Genomic DNA, 12,362 nt, shown 5'->3' on the forward strand with positions numbered 1-12,362 from the left:
ATTCAATTAAATGAGTATTTAATTAGACAAGGCTTCTAGTTCAAAATGGTATCTGAGTACTAGCTCGGTGTCTATTTTCCAGATTTCATACACACACACACACATATCCCCATGTATCTGTCAGTTTGTCATACTGAGGTGGGTTGCACATCTTTATAATACTGAAAGCTATGCCACCAGTATTTCAAATAACAGTAGGGTCACCCATGGTGAACAGGTTTCAGCTGAACTTCCAGACTAAGACAGAATAGGAAGAAGGCCCTGGTAGTCTATTTCTGAAAAAAATTAGCCAGTGGAAACCTTATGAATAGCAGCAGAACATTGTCTGATATAGTGGTGGAAGATGAGCTCCTCAGATTGGAAGGCACACAAAAGACTACTAGGGAAGACTGCCTCCTCAAAGTAGAGTTGACCTCAAAGACATGGATAGAGTCAAGCTTTCAGGACCTTCATTTGCTGATGTGGCACGTCTCAAAATGAGAAGAAACAACTACAAACATTAATAACAGAAACGTGAAACCTACGAAGTATGAATCCAGGAAAATCGGAAATCGTCAAAAATGAAATAGAACCCATAAAATTGATATCCCAGGCAATTAGTGAGCTGAAATGGACTAGTATTAAACATTTTGATTTGGACAATTGGATGGTCTACTATGCCAGGGATAACAACTTGAAGAGGAATGGTGTTGCATGCATTATTAAAAAGAATGTTTCAAGTTCCATCCTGAAGTACAATGCTGTTAGTAATAGGATAATATCCATAGGCCTACAAGGAAGACCAGTTAATATGACTATTATTTAAATTTATGCTCCAACCACTAAGGCCAAAGATGAAGAAATTGAAGATTTTTACCAGCTTCTGCAGTCTGAAATTGATCAAACACGCAATCAGGAGGCATTGATAATTACTGGTGATTGGAATGCGAAAGTTTGAAACAAAGAAGAAAGAACAGTAGTTAGAAAATATGGCATTGGTGACAGAAACAACACCAGAGATCACATGACAGAATTTTGCAAGACCAACGACTTCTTCATTGCAAATACCTTTCTCACCAACATAAACAGCAATTATACACATGGGCCTTGCCAGATGGAATACACAAGAATCAAATCGACTATATCTGTGGAAAGAGACAATGGAAAAGCTCAATATGATCAGTCAGAACAAGGCCAGGGGCCGACTACGGAATAGACCATTAATTGCTCATGTGCAAGTTCAAGGTGAAGCTGATGAAAATTAGAACAAGTCCACAAGAGCCAAAGCACAACCTTGAATATATTCCACCTGAATTTAGAGACCATCTCAAGAATAGACTTGATGAGTTGAACACTAATGACCAAAGACCAGAAGAGTTGTGGAATGACACCAAGGACATCATACATGAACAAAGCAAGAGGTCATCAAAAAGACAGGAAAGAAAGAAAAGACCAAAATTAATGTCATAAGAAACTCTGAAAGTTTCTCTTGAATGGAGAGTAGCTAAAGCAAAAGGAAGAAATGATGAAGTAAAAGAACTGAACAGAAGATTTCAAAGGGCTGCTTGAGAAGACAAAGTATTATAATGACATGTGCAAAGACCTGGAGTTAGAAAACCAAAAGGGAAGATCACGCTTGGCATTTCTCAAGCTGAAAGAACTGAAGAAAAACTTCAAGACTTGAGCTCTAATACGGAGGGATTCTACAGGGAAAATATTAAATGACGCGGGAAAGTCAAAAGAAGATGGAAGGAATACACAGAGTCACTATCAAAAAGAATTGGTTGACATTCAATCATTTCAGTGGGTAGCATATGATCAAAAATTGATGGTACTGATGGAAGAAGTCCAAGCTACACTGAAGGGAATGGGGAAAAACAAGGCTCCAGGAATTGACAGAATACCAATTTAGTTGTTTCAACGAATGGATGCAGCACTAGAGGTGCTTACTCCTCTATGCCAAGAAATATGGAAGACAGCTATCTTGCCAACCGACTGGAAGAGATCCATATTTGTGCCCATTCCAAAGAAAGGTGATCCAACAGAATGTGGAAATTATTGAACAGTATCATTAATATCACACATAAGTAAAATTTTGCTGAATATGACTCAAAAGCGGTTGTAGCAGTACATTGACAGGAAACTGCCAGAAATTCAAGCTGGATTCAGAAGATGACGTCGAACAAGGGATAAAACCCATTGTGGTAGAGTCGATTCAGACTAGAGTAGAAATGCCCCATACAGTTTCTAGGGAGCAGCTGGTCGATTTGAACTGCCGACCTTTGGGTTAGCAGCTGAGGGATATCATTGCTGATGTCAATGGACCTTGGCTGATGGCAGAAAGTACCAGAAAGATGTTTAAAACCAGAAAGATGTTTACCTGTGTTTTATTGACTATGCAAAGGCATTTGACTGTTCAGATCATAACATGACACAACCTTGCCTGCTGGAAGCGAAGAAGACTTGAACTCACTGATGAAGAGCAAAGGACACAGCCTTCACTGTGGATTACACCTTAACATACAGAAAACAAAAATCCTCACAACTGCACCAATAAGCAGCATCATGATAAACAGAGAAAAGACTGAGGCTGTAAAGGATTTCATTTTATTTGGATCTGCAATCAACGCCGATGGAAGCAGCAGTCGAGAAATCAAATGATGCATCACATGGGGCAGATCTGCTGCAAAAGGTCTCTTTAAAGTGTGGAAAAGCAAAGATGTCACCTGGAAGACTAAGGCACGCCTGACCCAAACCATGGGGTTTTCAATCGCCTCATGCACATGAGAAAGCTGGAAGGAAGACAGAAGAATTGAGGCCTTTGACTTATGGTGTTGGAGAAGAATATCGAATATACCATAGACTGCTGGAGAATGAATAAGGAAGACCAAAGTAGAATTGACGCTTTTGAATTGTGGTGTTAGGGAAGAATATTGAATATACTATGGACTGCCAAAAGAATGAACAAATCTGTCTTGTAAGGAGCACATCCAGAATGCTCCTTGGAAGCAAGGATGGTGAGACTTCTCACATACTTTGGACATGTTATCAGGAGGGACCAGTCCCCAGAGAATGTTATCATGCTTGGTAAGGTAGATGGTTAGCTAGAATGAAAAAAACCCTCAATGAGATGGACTGACACAGTGGCTGCAACAATGGGCTCAAGCATAACAATGATCGTGAGGATGGCACACAGCCTGGCAGCGTTTCATTCTGTTGTACATAGGGTCTCTATAAGTTTGAATTGACTTGACAGCACCTAACAACAACATTATATACATACATACAGTATACATACAGTGAAGCACGTCAGAGCTGGAACTTGATGAGCCTCACTTGTTTTTCTGTGCAAGGTTTCTACCTTTGATAGGGTGCAGTCTTACCATTTTCTCTATCATTTGTTTTAGTGGAAAATATTTGAGTTTTCCTTCTCTGACAGGTTTCCACCTTACACGGGTTCTGGTTTTTGCAGGTTTACTGTGTATATAATTTTATACATATATATAATTTCCTAATGTTAAATTTAGTACCAGTAAATGTTAAATCCAATTTGACTCCAAATTAAATATTCTTTCTGTCATATGAAATGAACTGTAAAGCAGCATTCAATTGTAAGTTATTATTAAAGATGCAGAAGCAACCTGACCAACCAGTGGCTAGGAGGGAGTTCTTGTCAGCTTTTCTGCTGCAATCTGAAATAAGTTATGTTTTGATTTGGTCTAGTTATTCTATAATCAATAAACTTTGAAAGGCATGAATGGCACCACCGCACCCAAAGAATTACTTTCATTAACAAATTCAAATTTCACTTTGTTCATTAACAAATTTGAACTGTGGGCAAGAACCATTTATTAATAGCATCTGTATGCTAACAGCACCTTAAAAGATCCTAGGATTCAAAAGGAATAGGTATTTGGTCATTAAAATCTCTGAAGCCTTTTTCTTTCCTTTTCTTTTTTTCTGTTAGTGATTGTCATATTGGTAAGAATAACTAATTGTTTTTGCATATATAGCTCAATAGATTTTGAACCTCTTTTGTATAAAAGTTTTTTTCTGCACTAAGTCCTAACTTAATTTTTAAGTGCATATATTTCACGTATACTAAACTCATGTTAAAGGAATGGATAAATAAGTGAATAAATGTTATACAATGTCTCAGCATTTTAAATCTATGTCTTTGTTATTGATTGAATTGTGTTCCCCCAAAAGTTAAGTTGACATCCTAACCTCTGGTACCTGTGAATGTGACCTTGTTTGGAAATAGGGTCTTTGAAGATTTATCATGAAAAAAACCAGTCGCTGTTGAGTCTCCTCTGACATATGGTGACCCAATGTTTATCAGAGCAGAACAGTGCTCCATGGGGTTTTCAGTGGCTGATTTTTCCAAAGTAGATCACCAGGTCATCCTTCTGAGGTGCTTGTAGGCAGACTTGAACCTCCAACATTTCTATTAGCAGTTAGCCTGTATAAAAATGGCGTGGCTACAGTGTTTGACTTTCTCTAACTTCACAAGGGGGAAGGAGAATCATAATTAGCATCAACAGCCCAGGGCTGACTTCTGTGAGGTAGAGGTCAGACACACCTCCTCTCTCCAATCTTTTTTGCAATTCTGACACCAGCAATTCCTCCCACAGCACTCTCTACTTTTCGGCTGGGTTCAGTGTCTGTTGTAATGACCACACAGAACTCACAGACAATGCTCACAATTATGGGGTTTATTAGGGAAGTAGCAGGTTACAATTTAGGATCAGAAATGACTCAGGATACAGTTCTTCGATCTGGGCAACCTCTTCTCAGCTGTGCTTGATGGCTGGCCTCTTTCTCTAGTCCTCAGCCCCTTGGCCTGGCCTCTGCCCTGCTTGGGCAAGTGTTATAAATCTCTTCATCTCTGCCAATAAGTGCCTGGGGGCACCCCACTCTGCCAGTAACCCTTGGCCCGAAGGTACTTAGCTCTCTAGCTCTGTGAGTCAGCACACCCATTGTAGCAGCCTCACTCTGTGGGCCAGGAAGCCCACCCGCCATCTTGTGCTGATCTCCCGGTTCTGCTACTGCTGGTTCTCTGCCACATTTGCCACCGATTCTCCTGTGTTACAGCTCACTGTCTCTAAGCAGGAAGTTCTCAGTGCAGGGATCCCAGGTCCAATGGACACCTTCTACTCACAGCTCTTCTTCTTGGGTAATGGGTCCACTCCTCTCTGTGCACTGCTCTATCCTTTTATCTCTTGTAACATAAAAGGTATGACTCAAGTAAGGGCGTGACTTGAATAAGCGTGGTAGGGTGATGACTAGGGTAAAGCGGTGACTCAAAATACATCCCAACCTGATCCTGCCTCATTAACATAACAGATAACTCACTCCCAAATGGGACCATAACCACAGGCATAGAGGCTATGGAGGAAATTTATATCAGATCACAAAATGGAGGATGATTACATCATTACACAACTGTCAAACCAATGAAAATCATGGCCTAGACAAGTTGATACATAACCATCACAGGTTCCGTATACCTTATTCGCATAGTCCCACCCAATCATCGTGTGGGAATCACAAAGACTAAGGCTAGAAGAGCCATATTAAGTAATTCGCTGCACCACAGCACATTAACATTTGCACCACCTACGGACTCCACAGGAGTAGGGTGGGTTCTAATCCCACATTATTGTTGTTAGGTGCCATTGAGTTGATTTTGACGCATAGTGACCTCACGTGACAGAGTAGAACTACCCTATAAACTCTGCTAGGCTGTAATCTTTATGGTGGCAGATTGCCAGGTCTTTCTCCCATGAAACGCTGGGTGGGTTCAAACCACCAACCTTTTGGTTAGCAGCCAAGCGCTTAACCATTGTGCCACTAGGGCTCCTTAATCCCATTTTGTTGTTGTTGTTGTTAGGTGCTGTGAAATCAATTTCACCTCATAGTGAACCCTATGTGACAGAGTAGAAATGCCCCTTACGGTTTTCTAGGCTGTAATCTTTATGGGAGTAGATCGCAAAGTCTTTTCTTTGTGGAGCCACTGGCTGGGTTTGAAGCGTTAACCTTTTGATTAGTAGCCAAGTGCTTAAATGTTGTGCCTCCAGGGCTCCTTAATCTCGTATTAGTGGTGTTTTATGAAAGAGGAGGACAGATTAAGAAAGTAAGACAGAGGCAGACACAGCTACAAATTAAGGAACACCAAGGATTGTGGGGATCCACAAGAAGCTAGGAGAGAGGCATGGAACAGTTTATTTCTCAGGGCTTTCAGAATCAACATGGCCTATACCCTGATTTCAGAATTCTAGCTTACAGAACTGTGATCTCATCTTAGCTAAATTATATCTGCAACAACCCTATTTTCAAACAATGTCACATTCTCAGGTTCCAGGGTTTAGGAATTCAACATATCTTTTTAGGGGACATAATTCAATCTATTAAAGGAAGTAAGACATCTAGACCAGCAGGGCCCCCAGTTGTGAGACAGGCTGCAAAAATTAATGCCTTCAGGTATAATCAAATCAGACAATTAACTCCAGATAAATCAATTCAGGGAACCTATCCTTAAAGTTCCAGTGAATCCTGAATTCACTTCCAGTATTAATTTCTGTATTTGGGTTTGATCATAGAAGCAGAACCATTATTAATGCTTTGGGATAACAGATTTTTTAAAACAGGAATTTAGACAATCGTGGGAGCTGGTGAGGAAGTTTATGGAAGAATGTTGCCTGAAGATATTACAAGTTAGTAGGGCCAGAAGTTGGGTAAAAAATCTGAATGTGAAGCAAGGGTGAGTAAGGATAAATGGAACCCACAAGGACAAATGGAACCTACAAGGATAAACTGGAACCCAAGGAAACAAACCGGAACTTGCAGCTCTCTTTCACTGTCTTCAATGCCAATGATGTGGGTGATCTATAGAAGGAGCTGGACCCTTCACCATGGAACTATACATGCCCCTGGCCCAGCATTCATTGAATTTAAAGAATGTGACATGGAAGGAACTAGAAGAGCTATGGGTCTGGCTCCTGCCCTATGTCAATGAAGTGAGACAGTGGATCAGTGACAAAGGGTGTGAGCAGCAACCAAACCAAAACCCATTGCTGTTGAGTCAATTCCAAATCATTACAGCCCTAAAGAAAAAAGGAGACCTGCCCCATAGGGTTTCCAAGGAGCACCTGGTGGATCTGAACTGCCAACCTTTTGGTTAGTAGCTATAGCTGTTAACCACTATACCACCAGGGTTTCCGTGAGCAGCAACAGTACCTGGCTATTCTATACCAGGCTTCAGAGTGGAATGGCCACTACTTCACCTCTGTGTTCCAAATGTCATGCTGATCAACCCTAACACAGAATCACAAAGTGAAGGGAACTTGGAGAAACCTAGCACCAGGCTGATAATGTGACACGGTACAAAAATACCACACCCGTAATTGTGCTTTAATTTATTAAGATGCTTAAAAATGCTTTGGACATAAACATATATTTTCTAATGCTCAGATCACTGTGATAAAGTTTTTCATTATTTCTATAAATATTTTAGCCTAAATCGTTTAAGATGATTTTGTGCAGCTCTTGGCTTAAGAACGAAAAATTTTTTTTTCCTACAAAAAGTCGTGTAAAATTTGTCTGTGTTGAAACACACTTGCCATATGCTGGCCCATTCACCCAAATGAGCCAATTCCTTTGAATATTTTTGCAATGTTTTTCAATTCTTTGTCCTGCCTCCAATTTTACTCCCAACCAAATGGAAGGTATTATTTTCTGCACGTGGTTTATAAATCAATGAAAAGTATTAAGGTGATCATAACAATACCAACTCAACTATATTACGTACAGTGTTCTTTTTAATTAAAAAAAATCCCAGAACACAGCCCCGACACAAATCTTCTCTTTTAATGTTAGAATTAATGATTCAGATTTCATTAGTAAGAGGTTTAACATTTAATTAAAAAAAACCTAGTAAGTTATTGGAAACCCTGGTGGTGTAGTGGTTAAGTGCTACCGCTGCTAACCAAAGGGCTGGCAGTTCAAATCCGCCAGGCGCTCCTTAGAAACTCTATGGGGCAGTTCTACTCTGTCCTATATGGTCGCTATGAGTCGGAATTGACTCAGCGGCACTGGGTTTAGTTTGGTTTTGGTTTAGTAAGTTATTAGCATTTTATGAAATTGTATTTTGTATCTCTTAATGAGGGTCAGTATATATATATATTCCATAACTTCTTAACACAATTCCCTGACATTATTTATTAACTTAATTCCCTGAATATATTCTCACGGTTTTCAATATCTCTGATTTTCTCTTTAGAGTAAGCAGTAGAATGACAACTCGTAGTGACCATGACTTGATGTATTTAACAAGGGTTCCACTGGTTAAAAGCAGACCATCTCCCAACCAGTATTAACTCCCTCCTCTCTCTCCTTCTCAAAACACACACACACACACACACACACACACACACACACACACACACGCACAGTGTGGCTGAAGAAGAGTTGAAAGAAACAGCATAATAAACATGTAGTTATAAACTATTAGGAATTGATGAACATTGAATCCACTTCTACTCTGCCTTCTCTCCTGTCATTTTCCTGCTGGTTTCAATTATAAGATGGCTTGCCCTCACATCAAAAACTGGAAAAACGGGAGCAAATTGTACTCTGATTAAAAAAGAAAAAAGCATCTGATGAAAACATGATTCCTTTCGTTATGTAGTATAAAATGTATATAAATACTGTTGTGTAATGTAAGCATTCTGTTTTTAATAATATATCCTCTATATGTTTCATTATATCAGAAACTGCTAATCAATAAAAGATGAAGTTCTGGAATAGTTTTCCACTCAAATTATTAGGAGAAAGTGGTTCTAGAAGAACCTTCTGATTTTTTTCCCCCATAGTTCATAATACTGATTACACACAATTAAAAAAAAAACAACTCATTGCCGTTGAGTTGACTCTGACTCATAGCAACCCTATAGGGCAGAGGAGAACTGCTCCATAGGGTAATCTTTATGGAAACAGGCTGCCACATCTTTCTCCTGCAGAGTGACTGATGGGTTGGAACCGTCAACCGTTTGGTTAGCAGCTGAGTGCTAAACCACTTTGCCACCAGGGCTCCTTATTACACGTAATAGACATGACTACATTATAATGAGATCAGAAGTAGTATTTCGTCGGCAATCCCTGATCCCAGCTGCTTCTAATTTCTTACCAAAGTGCTTACATGGATACTATAAATTAATTTCCATTTACTATCCTGTCTTTTAAAAAATTTTTTTTTGAACTTTAGATGAAAGTTTACAGAACTAGTTTCTCATCAAACAGTTAATACACACATTGTTGTATGACATTGGTTAACAACCCCACAACATGTCAGCACTCTCCCTTCTCAACCCTGGGTTCCCTTTTACCATCTTTCCTGTTCCTTCCTGCCTTCCAGTCCCTGCCCCAGGGCTGGTGCGCCTCTTTCATCTTGTTTTGTTCCACGGGCCTCTTCAATCTTTGGCTGAAGGGTGAACCTCAGGGGTGGCCTCATTACTGAGCTGAAAGGGTGTCCGGGGGCCATACTCTGAGGGTTTCTCCAATCTCTGTCAGGCCAGCAAGTCAGGTCTTTCTTTTTGAGTTAGAAGTTTGTTCTACATTTTTCTCCAGCTCTGTCTAGGGCCCTCTATTGTGATCCCTGTCAGAGCAGTCAGTGGTGGTATCCGGGCACCCTCTGCTTTTACTGGACTCAGTCTGGTAGAGGCCATGGTAGATGTGGCCCATTAGTCCTTTGGACTAATCTTTTCCTTATGTCTTTAGTTTTCTTCATTCTTCCTTGCTCCCGAAGGGGTAAGACTAGTAGAGTATCCTAGATGGCTGCCCATGGGCTTTTAAGACCCCAGACGCTACTCACCAAAGTAGAATGTAGAACATATTCTTTATAAACTCCGTTATGCCAGTTGAGCTAGATGTTCCCTGATACCATGGTCCCCACAGTCCTCAGCCCGGCAATTCAGTCCCTCAGGGAATTTGGATGTGTCTGTGGAGCTATGATGGCCTTGCCTTGTGCAGGTTGTCCTGGCTTCCCCAGGATTGTGTACTGTCTTACCCTTTACCAAAGTTACCGCTCATCTATTGTTCATTAAGTGTTTTTCCATCCCCGCCCCCTCCTCCCACGTAACCATCAAAGATTGTTTCTTTTTGTACGTAAACTTTTTCATGAGTGTTTACAGGAGTGGTCTCATACAATGTTTGTCCTTTTGTGATTGATTTATTTCACTCAGCATAACGTCCTCCAGATGCATCCATGTTATGAGATGCTTCACAGATTCATTGTTGTTGTTCAGCATTGCATAATACTCCATCGTGTGTATGTACCGCAGTTTGTGTATCTATTCATGTGTTGATGGACATCTAGGTTGTTTCCATCTTTTTGCTATTCTGAACAATGCTGCAATGAACATGGGTGTACATACATCTATTTGTGTGACGACTCTTATTTCTCTAGGATATATTCCTAGGAGTGGGATTGCTGGATCATATGGTATTTCTATTTCTAGCTTTCTGAGGAAGTGCCACATCGTTTTCCAAAAAAGTTATGTCATTTTGCATTCCCACCAGCAGTGCATAAGAGTTCTGATCTTCCTGCAGCCTCTCCAACATTTGTTATTTTCTGTTTTATTGATTTGTGCCAGTAATGCTGGGGTGAGATAGTATCTCATTGTGGTTTTGATTTGCATTTCTCTGATGGCTAGAGATCGTGAGCATTTCCTCATGTGTCTATTGGTGGCTTGAATGTCTTCTTTGGTGAAGTGTCTTTGGTGAACTTCCTTTGCCCATTTTTTAATTGGATTATTTGTCTTTCTGTTGTAGAGGTGTTGGATTTTCTTATAGATTTTAGAGATTAGACCTTTGTCTGATTTGTAATAGCCAAACATTTTTCCCAGTCTGTAGGTTCTCTTTTTACTCTTTTGGAGAAGTCTTTTAAGGAACGTAAGTGTTTAATTTTTAGAAGATCCCAGTTATCTAGCTTATCCTCTGGAGCTTGTGCATTGTTGGTTGTGGTTTATGTCCTGTTAATGCTGTGTATCAGGGCCTCCAGCATTGATCCTATTTTTTCTTCTATGAACTTCATAGTTTTTGGCTTCATATTCAGGTTTTTGATCCATTTTGAGTTAGTTTTTGTGTATGGTGTGAAGTATGGGTCCTGTTTCTTTTTTTTGCAGATAGACATTTTTTTAGACATCCAGTTTTGCCAGCACCATTTGTTAAAGAGACTGTCTTTTCCCCATTTGATGGACTTTGGGCCCTTGTTGAAGATCAGGTGGCCACAGGTGGATGGATTTACATCTGGGTTCTCAATTCTGTTCCGCTGGTCAATGTATCTGTTGTTGTACCAGTACCAGGCTGTTTTGAATACTGTAGATGTATAGTAGGTTCTGAGGTGAGGTAGTGAGAGTCCTTCTACTTTATTCTTCTTCAGTAGTGCTTTACTTATCCGGGGCTTCTTCCCTTTCCATATAAAGTTAATGATAAGTTTTTCCATCTCTTTAAGTAATGTTGTTGATATTTGGATCGGTATTGCATTGTATTTGTAAATCGCTTTGGGCAGAATTGTTATTTTCACAATGTTGTGTCTATCTATCCATGAGCGTGGTATGTTTTTTGATTTATGTAGACCTCTTTTGGTTTATTGCAGTAGTGTTTTGTAGTTTTCTTTGTATAGGTCTTTTACATCCCTTGTTAGATTTATTCCTAAGTATTTTATTTTTTTTTTAGGGGCTATTGTGGTATTGGTTTCCCGATTTCCTTTTCATTGTTCTTTTTATTGGTGTATAAGAAGCCAACTGATTTTTATACACTATCCTTTCATTGTTCACATAATAATTTTAACATGTCTTTTCCCTAAGTTTCAAGGAGATACCTGTAAGTTCCTTATTGTAGATGTCATGAAATAATGAAAATTTCACTCTCTAAATCCAGGGAGGATGTTCCCCATGGACAAACAGTTAGAACAGGTGTCGTCACCTGAACTACAATTCTCAGGGGGCTTTGCTGGCAGGGAGAGTAAACTGCTGGAGACAGGAGCCTTTGGATGGTGGCAGGGTGTATGAAGACAGCTCTGATTGGCAGAAAGTCAGGAATAGGAGGAGGATATTGAATGTGCGGCTAATTGCCTCCATGAACAACTGTCTCCTTTGCCATGAGACCGGAAGTGTATGTGCCTGGCTACTATTAACTGAACATTTTGATCAAAGATTCTATAGAGGAATCCCGATCGAAAGTGGGACAATGCAGAACAGAATTTTAAATTCTCATAGATATCAGATTTTCTGGAGCTACAGAGGCTGGATGAACTCCTAAACTATTTTTGTTGTTAGGTGCCATCAAGTCAGTTCCGACTCATGGTGATGCTACATACAAGA

Source organism: Loxodonta africana, chromosome 4 (genome assembly GCF_030014295.1).
Source record: "Loxodonta africana isolate mLoxAfr1 chromosome 4, mLoxAfr1.hap2, whole genome shotgun sequence".
Classification (NCBI taxonomy): Eukaryota; Metazoa; Chordata; class Mammalia; order Proboscidea; family Elephantidae; genus Loxodonta; species Loxodonta africana.